At 39.6% G+C, this 16,786-nt stretch overlaps 1 protein-coding gene across 7 annotated transcripts in view; it reads left to right on the forward strand.

Moving 5' to 3' along the window:
• Positions 1 to 647: 647 nt before the first annotated feature.
• The window catches only part of LOC105560353 (GATA-binding factor A-like), a 49,111-nt gene continuing 32,972 nt past the window's right edge, over positions 648 to 16,786 (forward strand). For 2 of the 7 annotated variants that reach the window (XM_012009404.1, XM_012009410.1), the window contains exon 1: positions 648 to 1,926. The gene's annotated coding sequence lies outside the window, so the exon portion shown is untranslated. The remainder of the gene's footprint in view (positions 1,927 to 16,786) is intronic. The other 5 variants (XM_012009405.1, XM_012009406.1, XM_012009408.1 and 2 more) reach the window with 5 other exon arrangements.

The following is a 16,786-nucleotide window of genomic DNA, read 5'->3' on the forward strand; positions in this document are numbered from 1 at the left end:
AAGCATGCACACATGTGCGGAATAACTCGTGTGGAAAAAGCTCGCGGGGCGAGTGAGCCAAGAAATCTCAGACGGTGTACCGAGGTAGTCCATAAGTCAGACTCAAGGCGGTGCGGATACCCGAAGATATCCATGAGGAACGATCCGGCGCGCCTTCTTATCCACGTCCGATCTGGTCGGACATTATAGGCGCGACAAGGTGGAAAGGAGACGCTGACGCCGAGCATCGAAAGAGAAAGAGAAAGAAAAAGGGAGAGAACGCCAAAGACGGGGAAGGAAACGCAGACAGAGGCGAGAAGGAAGAGAGAAAGGGCGGGTGAGAAAAGATTTTATGAAAATCGATCCCGGTGGATGTGTGGTCGCCGCCTCCTGGGACACGAGGTCTCGGTTCCCTCACGTGGGCGTTATTCGCTCCGCCTCTCAAACTCACAGCGATCGGATCAGAAGAACCGCCTAGTTCGCTCGCTAACGATCCAACAGTCCCTCCCTCGTTCTGCCTGTCCCCGTGTGTTCCTCACCCCTCACTTTCCGCGCTCCCATCCCTTCCCGGTAGAGACCCAGAGACTCCACTCGACAGCGTCGTTGCTACCTCCCGCACCGCGGCTTCTCCTCGTCCTGCGTCACCAACGGGAGAGGTGACTGTCCAGGACAGTTTCAGAGACGCAGTCACCGGCTGCACCACGTCTTGGGAGCACAAACAACGCCGCGAGTGTAAATGCGATAGATCGCGAGTCGCCCGTGGTTCCTGAATACCGGAGGAATCAGCTGGATGACTAACGGATGGACTAACGACCTGATTTCAAGCCTCATTGAATCAGATTAATCTTGGAATTATTAAACTTTATTTTGAAAATTGCGACTATTGTCGATTTAGAGATGAAACGGCAGTGACAGTATGACTTGATATTGTGAGGAAGGTGTCATTTCGAAGCTAGTTTTGTGACGAGTATGCGCTGACGGACAATAAATAGTTCGTATAGAACTGATGGAACACTCGAATAAAACGGTACAAACAACACTTTGAAGATTACATGAAAAATATGGATACTTAAAATGTACTATGCTAATTGTTGAAAGATAATTGTTAACAGTGGCTATTTGTGCAACTAATGTTTCACTAGAATTGGATTACTGCTTCAAAGGTAGAAATGACAGCAGTTCTATAAACTGTATTCAAATCTTCAATTTAAATATAGTGGATTTCAACAAAATCGACTTGCAAATAAAAATTCCACGTATTTTAAATAATATATTACACTTGCATAAAGAAATTCATGTAAACTCTCGAAGTTTTCAATTGATATCGAGGATGAATTTTCAGTTAAATATTTGACCGAGTTTTTGTGTGGTGCAGGAGAAACCCCGTTACGTAGAAAAACTCACAAGGGTCTCTCCGAAAAGAAATTTTTCTCTGGCTTATAATGCTCTTGGAATTTTAGCAGGTAGAAGACAGTACAGGTGACTCAGTGTTTCAACGCGACGGCGATTTTTATTGCAGTCTGGTGCCTTTTCTTCATCAGCTCCGAAACAAGCCATAAGCAAATAGTGTACAACAATTTATTCGGAAAATCGTGATCAGAACAATTAATAATCTAGTAAAGTATTTCGCAAGTGCTTTTTCCAGTGGAGATTGCGATTAAATTTTCGAGCGATATGAAATAAATTGATCATAATTTCTAGAGGACTTCTGAGCTCTGACTATAGTTGGTGTTTTTGACAAATATCTTTCTACAGAAGACACGATTAATAATTAACTGACTGAAGAAGGAAAACGAGTGAGAAGTGACACGTTGCCGTGCGCAACTATTAATTAGACACAGAGTGTTAAAGAGAAGACTATATAAAATTATATGTTTTTGCTACGAAGATTTCCTGACCGTATAAAATTTCGACAGGACGAAGATGTCAATCACTAATTGATAATATGTGAGTACGATCTTATCTTTCACAATGACGACATTTCTCACACAAGTCACACTAATTTTAATATTTTTTTTTGTTGAGAATATTCGTTCCGCTAATGTATTGAAATCAAGGTAAAACATTTATTATATTATCGAAAAGGCGTTATTTGTTGCAACTATAATATTTGAACACAAGAATATACGTATCGTGGGTCAATTTGCTACAGTGCAAAACTAATTTCGCGCTTTAATGAAATTTACGGTCATATTTTTAGAAATTTCACATTTTGTTTTCGAGCTGGGCATCGCAAAAAAATAAATTTGGTATTAATTACACATTCGAGCGAAAATAATTAGCACAATTCAAAACGAAAACTGTGATTTGAACGAATCGCGCTCGACTCTATCGTGACTGTATTTGAAAGAGTAGCCCGATAAGGATGACCGTCGCGCGAACGTTATGCTTATCAGGATGCACATTGCATCGCGATCATAATATATTTATTATATGATATGCGGTCTCTTATCATTCGTTTCCGCATATTAACATTAATTAGTAGTGATAACGATAGCGATAGCTCATGTACGGAAACACACAATCTTCATTTACGCGTTTATAAATTTTCATAAAGCACAATATTCAGATCACTATTGAACTATAATTTATACTAACTGCGAAATTGATATAAATTGAAAACGAGAAGATTCTGGGCATTTGAACGTTCTTCGTTTTTTCCTGTATAACACTTTTATATTGTCATTATTATCAAGTTTAAAATCTTTAATATGGATATAGAGAACCAATATCTCGATAATTAATATCATTGCCAATTTCCAGGCTTTTGGATTCAATTATTGTTCAGTGTCGCAATTTTCATTGTGCATTTGAAAATTCTGGTTTATACGTGACAAGTGTTGCAGTTTGCATGATGAAACTCCGGTGATATAAAGACGACGGTGATTAAGAGCGTATCGGCAGCATCGGACAGCCCTTGTAACTGTAAGAGCTGTTCGATGTTAGCTGCCGACCGATATCAATTAATTTCACTCATTACTGTTAATTATCCTGAAGGAAATGCCGAGTTCGGATAATATTTAATTCGATATAAATATGCAGATGCAAATAATTGGTTCTAAAGGCTGGTGCTTTTTATTTATCTCTTGATTACTAAAATATGCAATTTGAAAAATTAACGAACCTTGCATAGGGGTAAACCGTTGACCAAACTCAGGTACACTAATGCCTACTAATGCCCAGTGGGCATAACTATATCTTATTTATCTTGTTTTGCCTGATTTTATCTTTACAATGCCTCAGCAAGGCCTAATGCCCAAACTAATGCCCACTAATGCCGAAAAATCTGTACGCCACAGTGCCCTCGACAGTTTATCCCTCGGAATACTATAGACATTTGTCGTACGTACAGCGTATACATAATTTTTTTTATTTTATTTTAAGAGTGAGAATTTAACCCTTAAATGCATGATTTTTTGTTTTTATGATTTTTTTACTGAATATGATACAACAAAAGGAGTACAATAAGGGAAAAATGAGAAAAAAAATCTATCTTACTATTTTTTTTTCAAGAACAAAAGGGTGTGTTGCCGAATGGCAACATCATGAAATTAGAAACATATGAAACATAAGTTATTGCGTATGAAAACTTCTGAAACAGTTATTGTTTTTGTTCAAACATCGATGCCGTACATACATTCAACTCACCTAGATATCGGTATGTTGCCGAATGGCAACATGATGCATTTAAGGGTTAAGCTTGAAGTATTAGGATATCAATAATATAAAAAAATTATTACATAAATTGTAAACATCAAGTAGGACACAATTGACATAATGCATCAATAAAATTGACATCTTACATCAATAAAACTATATGCTTTAAATTTGTAATGTTACGTATATAAAAAAATAAAATAGAAAGTTCAAGTGCTTAAAAAAAATACGCAATGTTAAATAATTATCAAAACATACCGCAATTTTAACACTAAACTGCGAGTTATTCGCGAGTGTGAAGAAAAGAATGTAAAAATTTAAATTTAACATTCCTAATCCTTGCTCGGCGAGGAAATGGTTCGATACATTCTTCGGAGGATCACGATTGCTGTCGATAAATCGTGAATTACTCCACGCTTCTACCGTATTATCAGTTAACGGTTATTACAATCGAGAATATGAAACATTTTACTACACAGTATGACATTACCGCCGCATCTGGTGTAAGCGATAGTCACGAGCTATAACCGTCGTAGTTTGTTATCTAGTCCCCTTTCGTTATCTGAAACGAAATTGGTAACAATGCTTTACCTGGACACGACCTTTCCGCATTTCAATTCTTAACATGTTACATAGAGCGTAGAATTAGAAATACAACTAAAATAATGTAAATTGTAAAAGGGTACAAAACGTGAATCTTATTCAATGTTATTAAGAGAAAATTAATATTTCCTATATTTTTGTTATATTATTTACGACAAAAATTGACTGTATTGCAAATATTATAAAACAAAATTTTGGATTTAATATTACAAATATTCATCATTTTACTTTATACAATTTTGGACAAATATTACACAATTCAACTACAACTCTTATATCATAGTGTATAAGTTAGTTTTCGACTGTATGATTAACTTTGAATATTCATTAGCATTAAATTAATGGAAGCATAATAATATAATTGTGCGTATAAATTTCTAAGTAAATATATTTGATCAATCTCACATTTAAATAGCTCTACGCAACTGGTGGAATTCTAGCGGAATATAAATATCGATTTATCTATCAAGATGCTATGCCAGGCATCAATGATCCAGCATCTGTTGCACGAGATATTCTCCAGGACCGCCATCGCGCTGTCTGGCGTCCCGTTACCTACACTTTTTAACTTCTTTTTTTTATCCATCTATTAACCTTCAACATCCTACTAAAAGCTTCTTTATTTCACACGGTAATTATTTTTTTATGCCAATTGCCAAACCTCTGTGAAATCTTTTTTCGAACTATAGATTTTCGTCTAAGTTGCGGCATCATAGTTTAACTAATTGTAAATCCAAAAGATTTTGTCTTCTTCTTTTACAATTGTATACATATACATACGTCTTTTAGATAAATAATCTCTTTCAAGATACACAACTTTTAGAATTTCGATATAATTAACATTTCTGTAGCTTTTAATCTATTTTAATTCTGAAATTAATTTCACGGTCAAAAGTCACATGGCGTCAGAAAATAGGAGATTATCAAACATTCTTTAACAATTTAAGTTACGCGATTAACGATAATGTGCAAATTCTAGATACATTCTAGATAAAACCTTTCATTCAGTCGACGAGCTAGTGAGCTCCATAAAAATTACGCACATTTTGAGATAGATAATTAGTCAGCTATTGTAACTGGTTAACACACGTATAGGCCGTATCGCGGTGCGGGAAATAGCTGTTTAGATAAAACTCCTACTGGAAGAATGGCGGTGCCGGCATATTTCGATGCACCGCGATACGTATTCATGAAGTTATCATTGACTTCTTAACATCGCCCTGTTTGCTCTATGGCGCGCTATATTCCAATGGAATAATGATAGTGTTACGTCCTGTGGACTCCACGATTTCTCTCTTTCGGAAAGCCATAAGAAATATATTTTTTCTTCTCTCCCCTTTTTTTATATTTCAACGGCTATCGACCAGCAACAATCTAAGAACTTTACGTTTCGTGTTTCGAAAAGTGAAACTTTGACAAACAATTTTTTGTGGGGAAGGGACTCGTGCGTTAGCTAGTCGATATCCGCTGATTTCTAAAATTATAGTTTCCAAGGGGGAGAGAAGAAAAAAATTTCTTATTGTGACTATGAGGATAAGTATTTAATAACTCAAATGACCATCCCCCTCCCCATAGTACGTAACATTTGTTAAATCTATTTTCTTTGTTTAAATGAAACGGAAAAAATACTTAGGGCCGGTTTTCCAACCTCTTGGTAAGTTAACTAATAGTTTAATTAGATGTCTATCTTTGTCTAATTTGAAGGAAAAAACAAAGACACGCATATGATTGAACCATCGGTTAACTTACCAAGAGGAAAGTTGGAACAACCGACCCTTAAAAACTCAAGATGTCTGGTAAATTTTTCCGGAACAAGAGAGTGCCCACGTGGACATACGTACAGCTATCAGTCGCTCGTAAAGCAGAACCGCGTAGGCTTTTCTCACCATGGAACAATGTCTGTCGCTACATCGCGATACGTTCGTACACCACTCGCTTTCGGTATCGAGCTTGTCTTTTATCGCGACGCGAAGCCACGCTCGTACGCCTTACCAACGCTCGACAAGTGTCGCGACATGCGGGTGGAACTCCACTTTTCATTCTTTCTCCACTATGTAGTATTTTTTTACAGTCGGGCGGCAATAAATGTGCTAACATTTATCAGGAACAGGGCTAATATTGATGTATTTAAATTGGTGGAAATGTTGCAATTATATAATATATGCATAGATAAGTACATCGTTTTTTATATCACTTCCTGTTAACGTGAATTACAATTTTATCAGCGAGATATTAAATAGAGCCAGTGAATGTTAATAAAACAATGCGATAACCGCATACGTAACATGCTAAATTTCTTTGTTACCATCACGACAATGACAATCATTTCTAATTATTAACAACATTTTTTTCTTTGAAGGCATTGGCTGATAGTAAATGAATAAAATTTTAACACTAATTTGTCTTCACTACTTTCCAGCAAAATTGCTAATTTATAAAGTAACTTAAGCATCGCGAACATGCGAATAACATACTTGGTAAGAATTATGCATCGTGATTTAGATTGCAAATGGCGTCATTTGAAAATTATTCGGTCGAAAACAACTCGAGTTTGCTATGTAAGACCAGAATGTACTACTATCGGCCACTTTACGATAGGCTATCGCTCTACCGGGTGCTCTTTGGCGATTACTTCACATCCGCCAGAAACAGTCGTCTCTAATCTTTCTAGCGATGAGACCGGCTACCTTCCGCCTGCATTTTACTTTTTTTTTGTAAGTAGGTAAATTAAAGCACTCGCACGATGTCACAGACAATCCCGCGCGAAACGGTGTTTATTAATTATTAATTTTGAGATACTAAAGAAATAACCTGAGATGTATTTGCAATCATGGACTCATCTCTTAGAGCAGGATATTTCAACCCCTCGGTATATCAACTAATAGTTAAATCATATATATGTCCTTGTTTTTCCTTCAAATTGGACAAGCACAGATGTATAATTTAACTATTAGTTATCTTACTTGGGGGTTAGAACAACCCTAGTCCTTCAATTGTCAAATACTCGTCGCTATTACGAATCGAATACAGTTGTCGAGGGATGACCGAGATGTTACCAAACATTTCTCATTTTCCGTAAAGAGCTTTGAGAGAAACTGCTCCAACACGAGTGCTAGTCTTTTTTTTCACGGGAAGAAGGGAACCACTTGCGCCCATCTCAAGTGGCACCAGATCCTTTACACATCTCCCAGGATGCATACATTCCCGATTATACATGCACACGCGGAGACGTGTGTCAATACACATGGTCGTGTGTAGGTGGATACAAGGCGGCACACTATGAAAGCGATCGTTGGCTTTTTAGACCTAATTAGTTGTCGCCCGACATCTCATCTCATTCCCAACAGAAAACCTGACTCGAAGACGACGATGTCGCGATCCGATCGGGAACCCTTTCAATTTCTTCTTCCCCTTTCTTCTTTACAACTGTATCCAACCTCCGTAAAATTATTACTTGACACATCGATGCGTAATTACGACAATATATTTCCTCAAAGTTTTTGTTGAAACAATCACAATATACAATTTTATAATAAAAACCGGATAATATTTCTAATCTCAACATATAAAAATGTATTCCTCCAATATAAAATACATAATATAAGGTATGAAATACGAAATACAAAGTCGGGTTTTCCAGCAGAATCAACGTTCAATAAAGCCTCGAGCTATGAACTATTCGCTGTCATTCCGTGGAAGAGGAACAACCATAACGGCGACGATCGCGCAATCGCGTAACCTTTAGGATAATCATACGCATCCACACACTCGCATTTATCCTCGACAGCGAGGCACTTGGAGTCGCCGCAAATCCATAAACCACTTAGATACTCGACAGCGAGTACTTTCAATGCTCCCTTACCCACGTGCTGCGAGCCTTAAATAAGCGCCATTGCCTTCATGCGTCGCTACACCAGGTCGCTTTAGCGCGGCAGAAGTGCTCGTTGGCCGCATGTTCGTAAAACCAACGTGTTGCGTTACGGCATGCTATGCAACTTTATATACCCACGGATACGCGTACCAAATTTAAGGTATATTTCGTATGTCGGAAGAAGGTAGAGCTATCTTTTGGATCCTTTTCAACCCTTTTGAACCCCGGAATACACCCAAGAAAAAAAGTTTCTTTGAAATTTTACCGTATCAGACTTTTATTTAATTTTGGAGAAATTTTTTCTTTATCTTAACCAAAATTTTATCTGATTAAGACTGAAATCTCTTAGAGAATTCATATTTATTTCTTCAAATCTAGCAAATGTTTTAATAGAAGCAAATAAAAATTTAGTAGATTTAAAGAAACATGATTTCGACGTATCTCAATTAGTTAGCCTAAATTAATCTTTCTTCTGGGTGTAATAACGGAATAATAACGCTATTTCCAGAGAATAAATCGTTATAGCTAAAAGAGAATTGCGGGATGATCGATGATTCGTTTGAGATATTTGTATTTGATTTACGTACAGAAGAGCAATAATAATTAGCTTTCAAGCTACTTCTACATGTATCGAATTGATTGTGACATTACTGATGATAAAGAATAATGATTTTGTCAAAATAATTGAAAAGTCCTGTCCAAGCATCTCTAAAAAATACTTTTTTTAAAACCGCCGACGACGTCATTCTTTGATTCGGTCCTCGCGCGCAAGATCCGATCCTGCAGGATCGAATCCACTTTGTGTCACATGTCGAACTGCATTCCAAGAGATTCGGCACGCTACGCGGGAAATAAGCGCAGGCCGAAATTCGCCGGTGCGTTTGCGTGGCTATTGCGAAAAGATCAAAATTTAAGTGACATCCATACAGGTATCGGGTAAAGGATCTCAAGGCGTATTGCTCGTCCTTAATCTTCGAACGCGAATTTCGAGCGTACCGGGACAGTCGAGAGGATAATATAAAACCGTTATGAACGCAGGATATCACGTCGCCTCCGTTCCTTCGAATTTAGGTAGGCGTGTTGAGTCGATTCGATATCATTATATAAGACCGAGAGGCGTGAATTTTGGAGACTTTTTTGGTGAAAGTGCTCGCCTTTTCACTCTCGTGAGAACACAAAGAACACGTCAAATAAAAACCAATTACAATAAAGCCCCAACTTATTAATGAATTAAATATTAAATCATCAATTTGTTCGTTAATATTGTCTACGATCAATATTATAAGTACATAAAATATCATGTGTCTTAATAATTTCACTGTTACGCAGTTGCTGACAAATCGGTATGAAAATTACGAACAACAAATTTGGCACCTGTAAAGCATCAAGATCTTTCCGTAGATGATAGTATACCTGTACAATTGTCACTTGATTATCGCGCTAGTTTATCTACCAGCATATTGTTGCCTTTCGATAGTAAGCGTTATATATGTGTACTCTCTAAAAGTCAATCAGTGGATTATGAAAACAGTAAATAGTCTCTAATATGCAGTTATAAGTATACCACTGCAATTTTCAGTAGCACATTTATAACTGGAAATCATTGACTGTTCGCTGTTTTCAGTGATAATTCGCTGATTGACTTTTAGAGAGTACATATTACATGGTAATTTTTACATTTGTAGGTGAACCAAAAGACAGTGGGACTGAGAGGAAAAATTTCCCGAGTTAACTGACGGGGAAGGAAATTTCATTTAATTAATTTCAACATGTGCTAATGCAATATCTATATCATGTGTGGTGATATATCCGATGATTACGCTACTTATATCTTGATGTCTCAATTATTATTGGCGCTGTCCGTTAATTTTATAACGCGGGAGGTGCATGCTCGTATTTCCGATCATTTCGTTCCAATTGCAAGCCTCAGTTGCGTAAATGTAATATTAAACGAGTTATGAAATAAAATATCAAAAATATCCGCAATTTGCGAGCCAAAAGTGGAACAATGAACTCGAGACCAGTTCTCGATCCGCGAACTTGATGCGAATTCGTAATAATATCGGCGTGCACGTGGATAAACCTATACGAATGTGGTTTTATTATGAAGATGAAAGTAGAACTTAGGACATCTCGAGGATTTTAACGATTGTCTTCAACGATTGTCCAAAATGAGAAATAGCTAAAATGCAATTACTATTGCCACGTTTTTCTTTTTGCACATAAATATGAAGTATTTCGTTCATACTTCCTTTTAATCGCCAGAACACTTTTTGTATCAGAAACGAAACTATAACAGATTTCTTTACAGGAGAACGATCGGAGTTTTATTATTTATATTAAATCTTCAAAAGAGGTGCTAATTCCAAGAGATCAGAGCACCACACCCATGTGCACAGAACGTGCACATGCACATACACAAACGTACCGCTTCGCCCACGTCGGTCGCTCTAGATACAATCTGGATTATATTGCCCGGTTTTCTTGAGGCCACGAAGAAGGGGATTCGCGTGTTGCATTTTTCACGCTCACACGCGAGAAGCAATCCGGTAGCGGAAGAAATTATCGCGAGATCAGGTCCGCGGGCATCGCCGACATCTCAATCTACCTCGATCGGCGATCGCTTGCTCCCGAAACTCGAGAGTGGCGAATAAAGTCGCGGATCAGTGCGAAGATACGCACGCGAGATAGGAATTCGAGCACTATGCGTTCGCATCGTGTTACGCACGGGAGACTTGGGGCGATTTAAACAGCAATTCCACGGTTGCGTAGCGACATAGAGGGTTGAAAGTGTCGAGTAAATTAAGGTTAACCAAGTTGTTAGCCCAGTTGATGAAAAAACAAGAGACGGCGAATATCTTCGCCAACTTCTAGCTGCGATTGATTTTTACGTGCCTATGTTGAGCTGTATATTTTCTATATTATCTTAACATAATGTCCCGCTCTATGCTCCATTTTGTTTCCTTATGCTTCTCATATATGCCGTACGATTTTTCGAATTGAATATAACGATTCGAAGAAAATTGATCCCTCATTATATTGATTTCTTTTTACGTCGTACTTGCGTTTATATTTTACATTATGTATGGAAACATTTTGTCATAATAAAATAATTAAGACAATTAAAAAAATTGAAAGACAAGGAATTAATTTTCACCCAACTGATGAAATTATGCATGGATTGTAAAAATGAGATTGATCCACGTTGATTTTCAACACGGTGCCATTTACCGCGCACCGCGTTCATACTTATCGAAGATCATAAAATAATCATTAATGATTTTATGAACCGATAAGAATCACGATGACTTTCCACAATAATAATGTTGCTACGATATCTGGCTGGCCCGATCGATAAGATCAATAACGATCGTCGCGTGCGTTAAAGATCGTGCACGCTTATACACGATGGCCGGTATAATTGGTCACAAATAAAATTAGCACTATTCTCATTTAAATCGATAAATGCGCATAGTTCATGAAAAAATTTGTGAAAGCAACTATTTTACAATAGCTTATTGCGGTGTTGTAGTTTAAATAAAAGAAAGTTAACGATCGTTACTAATAAAATAATACATCCACAACAATTAAAGAACGCACAAATTAAAGACGACAAGTGTCTTGTTCCTAATGAAACAATACTTCTGAGAAACAATAATTGGAGTAAATTCGGAGGTTGGCACCTTAAAACCGGTATCAATTCCGCTCGCGTTTTATCGTTTTAGCGTCTATTTAACAAATAGAGCAAAAGCAATGAAAAGATGAAACTGCAGACTGTCGACGAAAGGATTAAGCGCACACCTGCACTCGAGACGAAGTGGACGACCCTTCGTTCGTACTATCCGAAGCGAAGTTGCGTCGTCGATCCCTCTCGGTTTCCGAGTAGATCTCACTTCTTCGACTTCGAGTCGGGCCCGATCGGGCCCACGACGTCTCATTAGCCGACGATGTAATTTTCAGGGAGCTGTCCGTTAATCCTCTCTTCTCCTTTTTTCACGCGATCGTCCCTCGCCCTCTCGCTCACGCCGCCGCGCGTCCTCTTCGTCTTCATCCGGCTGCTCCCTTTGATCCGGTCCGAGGGACGCTTTCCGGGATCTTGTCCGCTGTCCCCGACATCCGACGTCGCCGCCTTGGAGGCGCTCGAAAGCGCCGACAAACTGGTTTCGCCCTGTACGTACCGTATTAGCGACATAAAATTCGTGAGAGGCTCGGAATCGAATCGAGTGGCCCGAGTGGATCAGTCAATGAATACTCGACAAAAATTCATAATAAGATAAGGTCACTATTGTCAAATCAATTTTTCAAATCTTTATAACTCGAATATTCGTAAATTTCTCTACTTCGATTCTAACAATAAGATTGATTACCGATTATCTCAAAAACTTATCTCAATTTGAACGCTAAGACAAGTTCGAGCGATCGAGATATTGTATCGAAAAGTTGTTTTTATGTTGAAATCTTTGTCCCGGGCAGAGTACACCTAGAAAAATCGGCGCGCGGTCACGCTCGCACGCGAGAGCTGGTTTCCGAAGGGACCGTCATCGATGGAGTTCTCGCCCTCTCGTCTCGTTTCTTTTTCTCCGTTCCTCGCGCCTTGCCCGGATAAATTGAAACGAGCTCGGGGCCGCAGTGGCATTAATTTAACGCGCCTTCGCTGGGCAATGACCGGCGGACGTTCTCTAAACGCTCAAAGCTTGGCCGCACCCATCTCCTCCGATGCGGCGCGCTCACCGGGCGCCGGTGACACCCGGTATGCCTAAGGACAAGCTTGTTTCTCTCTGTAAGTGATTATACGTAACTTGCGAGACACGTGAGTTGTAGTTACACGCGTGCGTACGCTCGTAACCACGAGAGTTACGAGCAGAACGGAGCAGCGCGAGGGCTCATCTGCCGAGCTATTGGGATTCGATATTTACCGAAAATCGTTTCGCTGCTGCCGCCGCCGATTTTGCCTTCAAATATTCTCTAACGAGTCTCAGCTTCGCGCGCAAACTCAAATATTCCCACCCCATTAATTAGAAATTGCCCATTTTTACGGACCTCACGGGATTAACTCCATTACGCTTAAGATTGTAATATCGATAAAACGTCCACGTTCATCCTTCAAAGTATACTTCGTATCATAAATTCAATGCGAAAAGAAAATTAATTAAATGAGTAGAAACTCGATACAAATAATTCTTTATGTAATTAACAATACTTTTCTCTACTCAATAATTCTGTAATCAGGGCTCCCTATCTTTCCTTACATTGATAATCATCGCAGCTATAAAGTTGCACAATGGACTGGTTTCTACGAATAAACATTAAGTATTAAAGTACCCACATAATGATTTCCCGTCACTCATTCTACAGCCAAGTAGTATTTTAATATTTATCTGAAATACACATCATAATATGTACTAATTGCACATCTCACTGGAATATAAACATATGATAATATACCCTCGGTTTTTCCATAATTATGCGTCTACTTGAAGCGAGAAATTTCCAAGATATACTTATATTTGTCTCTTTCTCGTGTCTCGCTCTCTCGCATCTGCGTTAGTTACGGACCTATGATCGTTATTTAAGGAGACTCGTCTAAACGATCCCGCAAACGGCCCCTTGCGTTATAACTGTCGACGTATGTCCTGCCAACTGTCCGCTGGCAACGTAGGGAAATATTTTAGTTTTCTGCCTTGTTTCTCCTTTCGATATAAACACGCGTATTATTTTTAAAACCTTTAATGCCAATTATAAATATAATTTGTTTTGATTAGACTCCAAAAGTAGCATTTAGTTTGATCTTTTAATCGTCACATCTGTATGTTCGGAAGATCTGCCTAATATCTGTTTTTTTTTCTTCAGGTCTTAATGATTCCTATTTATTTCCATTTATGTTAGCCTATCGCTGGTTATCGCTAATGGCATTTAGGCCCGGTTTTTCATCTTATGGTTAAATGTTAACCAGAGGTTAGTCGACTACCTGTCTTTTCTTAAATAATAATCTAGAAAAAGATGGAGAATTGACAAACTTCTGGTTAACGGTTAACGAGAAAATGAAAAACTTGGCCTGGCAGTCTAATATGTGAAGAACCACGTATTTCAAAAGCAGCGCGAGTAAAATTTTGAGGTGCGATAAATTAAAAAAAGAGAGAAATGAGCATTAATTGACACTATATTGATTGTATCAGTGTAATAGATTCTACAAAAACACAGCATTTAAAAGGAATATGTCAGCGAATCTCAATTTTTTACAATTAAGGCGATCTCGAATAACAAGCAACAGCATCGGCTTTGATGCTGTTAGTCGCTTTCGATCACGAGGAAATCCATTAAAATTTAATGTCCTCGACAGACAAGACAGTCTCGGCAGCGAATCGCTGATTTCTCCAGACTCAAGTAAAGTCCACTAAAAAGTGAACGCCCCGAAGGACGATATACACATCGCCATTAACTCGCGAGATTAATTATCACTTTAACCGAGAGAGGGTCGGACCTTTTAACACGCCTCCGCCTTCCAGCGACCTCGACGACGACGACGACGACGTCGTTAGCAGGGCGGACAAACGCTTGGCGTTTTCTTCAGTGTCCGCGGGTCATTTGTCCGTGTGGCGCGAGTTGTCCGGTTAGCCGCTATTTCTTCGCGCGCTATGTAGTCGGCATAATCGTAAATTATAACAACACCTTCGACGGTCGGCCAGCTCGCTGGAAGCCGAGATGCGCCCACGTGTGCGCGCGTATGCGTGTGTACGTGCGCGATCGAGCTTACCGAATATGAGATCTAGCGAGAGAAAGAACGAATGTCTGCGTGAGAGAATTTATTTCGTCTTGGAGCTGGTCTCTGCCAAACGTCTAGGGAAACGTGTACGCATATATGCGGGTCTACGCGTGTCAATGGCTGTGTATAAATGTATATCGGAAAAAATAGCCCGGTGAATTGCATTTCTTTCGGAAGGCGGCCTGATCGAAACCGACGAGTCCCTCCTGGCCTTTAATACCGCCCGTTGCAGCGTGCATGCATAATTACGAGAGATCACGGCAACTCGCACGGTGCTACTTGCCGCGATGAAATGTGAGTGAGAACGATCGAGGTATTGCCGGTCGCGCGAATCGTCAAGTTCAAGATGAGAAAGATCGGGTTAATACGTGCTGTTCTTATGCGCGCGGAGTCCTCTCCGAGCCGTGACCACGTAAATAATTTGACACAGACGCGAGTCGTATGTTACCGCGGCCGGGTATATTACACAACGCGAATGGAAAAAGTTTCTCGCTTCGCGTAATTGCGGGCGACGATATATACTGCTAAGAATGTTAACGATACGGCGTGACGTTATCATGTTATCGATACCCCCGCTTAGATCCCCGATATTTTACCATTGGTCATCTAGACTTGCAATCTTCGGTAAAAGTTCCATTTAAGCTACTAATTATCTATTAATTAAATTAAATCTAGATTTATTTAATGGCACTACAAGTTCCCGCGAGATACTCTTGGTCCTCGCTCCTTCTTAGAAATCTAAGTAATTATTAATCAGAATTCCTCTAAGATCTTCCCAACAAAATTACATCGTATTAATCTAATATAAAATGCTTATTCCGAGCGATCGTTACAGGACAGAAGTTAAGGCGTACTTGTAAACGGCTGGAGAGGAGCGACGCGCGTTTACAGGATTTTCTCTCGAGCGACTCGATCTCGATAGCAATTCGATCCACATGCAGATCGACACGTGGGACCGGCAGTCCGGGTGTCATACGTCAGATTTACGGGCGATTACCGCGGCTAATCCCGACACTCTCTCGAAAGCAAGCGCAGCCCCGCCGTTTTCCGGCAACTGTAAATCCGCAATAAAATCTGATAAAATCGTATCGGACGCAGTGCCAACTGCGCTCCCTCTCTCTCTCTCCTTCTTTCGTCTCACTCTCGTCGTCTTTCTCTTACCTTTTTCTTTCTCTCTCTCTCGGTATCGGCCGAAGACCCGTTACGTCGGAGGACGAGGTAATTAATTTTGCCTTGCGAACGCGCCTCGGCACTAGGCCAATGCAAACACCTCCTTCTCGCCAAGAAGGAAGGTGAGCCAGGCGGCGCACGGCGATGCGTAAATATATGCACGCGTACTCGCATATATATGTGTATGCATATGCAGCCGCGCTTGCATTTTACCTCGCGCCGCCACACCGTCCACTTCCATAAATCCGCGGGAGCCGTCGTTCGTCCTGCGAGGATATAACTGTTTCCACATCGAGGGGGATAAGATATGTAACGTACACGCTGGCCATTATCGTTATTTCGATGAGATTAAGCGTCGTCGCGCTCTTTACGCGGGCCGTCCCTTCGTCTATCCCAGCTTGTAGGAATTGCACGCGCAGCTTGCTGGATATATATAATATATATATATTGTTCGCAAAAATAGCTTTTTCATTCTCCGCTGGAATCGTCCGATGTCTTAATCTCCGAAACATTTGTCGCTATGACCGGTTCGTCTGTTTTGCAGACGAGAAAAATTTCACCAAGAAAATTACCAAGACACTTTAACGAATTGACGAACAGTACGACCATAATCATGGTGTTAATTACTGGCCTGGGAAAAGTGCGTTAAAGAAGTTTCGCTCGCTCGCCTATCTGCGAAGCTCAGCGGTGCACTTCTCGTCGGCGTACGGATGCATTAATGGAAGCCGCTTAAATTATTGCGA

This window comes from Vollenhovia emeryi, unplaced genomic scaffold, assembly GCF_000949405.1.
Source record: "Vollenhovia emeryi isolate VEMERY1.0 unplaced genomic scaffold, V.emery_V1.0 DF939232.1, whole genome shotgun sequence".
Lineage (NCBI taxonomy): Eukaryota > Metazoa > Arthropoda > Insecta > Hymenoptera > Formicidae > Vollenhovia > Vollenhovia emeryi.